Genomic DNA, 1,605 nt, shown 5'->3' on the forward strand with positions numbered 1-1,605 from the left:
AGTTTGCTTAAGGTCAAAATTCATTGTACCCTGGCTTCTATCATTATTCCACATTTCATTTCTTGAAGCTCTCCGATAACATCATGGCTTTAAAAGTTTTATTATGGGACATTTCATGCTTACATAAAAATATAATAGTACGATTAATCTCCATGTCCTCATACCCATCTACAACAAACAGAACTTAAGGGCACTTTGGTTTCATTATTCCCTCCCTAACCTCAACCTCACATTATTTTGAAGCAAATCATATTAGTGGTAAAAGAAAATAAACTACTTTACAGTTCTTTGGCTGATCATTTCCTTTTAGTGTCTGTCTGTAAATGCTGCTAGAAAAGATATGTTCTGGATTATGGTAAATTTCCATAGGCTATATTTTTTAGGCTCTCATTTATTTCATTTCCAAATATATTAAGTTCTTTCATCAATTTTTCTTTGGGTTTATTCTTGTTTATCCAAACATGCACTTCGTGGGCTTGGATCTGAGTCAACTATTTCTTTTGTACATGTTGGTTCTAATCACTTTAATAGCCTGTGTAATAGAGTTTAATACCTTCTGGCCTACATCTTTGAGCTTTCCTGCTTTGTACTCTAAATCCAATTTTAGAGTTGTATCAGCAAATGCGTCTCCATGGCAACATGTTCATTGTGATCTTTGTGTTTTCTTGATGTGGTGGAAAATGTTAGTATGGACTTTGATGTATGCTTTATCCTGGTGATTCTCAAACTGAATCAGGTTGTAAAGTTCAGTGAAAGCCAAGAAATGGGATGGCATGAGCTCTTGATTTACGTCAAATCTGTAAGTCAGGCATAATTTTACTACCAGAAAATATTATATGAATATAGATGTCTGCATTCCAACATAAAAGTAAAACTGCATACAAATTGCAAGGAATCACACATCCACTCTTTTCTTTGATCTTCTATTGATTCTTGTATGTTTCTGTGTGTCATCTGCTAACATGAGCTGGAAGACAAGAATGGGTAATAAAACTTGACAGTTACAAAAAAATTAGCCAGGCGTGATGGCAGGCGCCTGTAGTCTTAGCTACCTGGGAGGCTGAGGCAGGAGAATTGCTTGAACCCGGGAGGCGGAGGTTGCAGTGAGTTGAGATCACACCACTGCACTCCAGCCTGGGCGACCGGAGGGAGACAGACAACAACTTGGTAGTAAGTTTCGAGAAGGGAAACTTAAAATACAGCTTTTCTATCCACTAACTGAATTTCTTTTTAATTAGGAAAAGACCACCAGCATTCTCTTTTAGTAGCGGAGCGTCTTGATTCTGCCCGAAGTACACCAGGGTTCTGAAGGTGCATCTGGTGATCTGGTATGCAGTAATCTGACCTTTTGACTAATAATACTGTGTTAATTGACTCAGGGATGATTCTTAGCTTTGAGTCACAAGGAATCCATATAGTTCCTCATGAACCGTCATAACATAAGTAAAGTGCTTATAAAAATGTAGTGTTGGCCAGGCACGGTGACTCACACCTGTAATTCCAGCTACTCGGGAGGCTGAGGCAGGAGAATTGCTTGAACCTGAGAGGCGGAGGTACAACTTCCAACCTAAAATTATACAAAATTTACTCCTGTACATTTTGTCA

The 1,605-nt window shown here is 38.1% G+C and overlaps 1 protein-coding gene across 4 annotated transcripts in view; it reads left to right on the plus strand.

The window, feature by feature from the left end:
• Window positions 1-1,605, plus strand: part of LOC105546791 (chromosome unknown open reading frame, human C16orf46) — a 32,711-nt gene that overhangs the window by 11,381 nt on the left and 19,725 nt on the right. For 2 of the 4 annotated variants that reach the window (XM_011990071.1, XM_011990072.1), the window contains exon 2: window positions 1,239-1,328. The exons of the other annotated variants lie outside the window; for them this stretch is intronic. The gene's annotated coding sequence lies outside the window, so the exon portion shown is untranslated. The remainder of the gene's footprint in view (window positions 1-1,238; window positions 1,329-1,605) is intronic. 4 annotated transcript variants of the gene reach the window in all.

Source organism: Mandrillus leucophaeus, unplaced genomic scaffold, assembly GCF_000951045.1.
Source record: "Mandrillus leucophaeus isolate KB7577 unplaced genomic scaffold, Mleu.le_1.0 Scaffold37, whole genome shotgun sequence".
Classification (NCBI taxonomy): Eukaryota; Metazoa; Chordata; class Mammalia; order Primates; family Cercopithecidae; genus Mandrillus; species Mandrillus leucophaeus.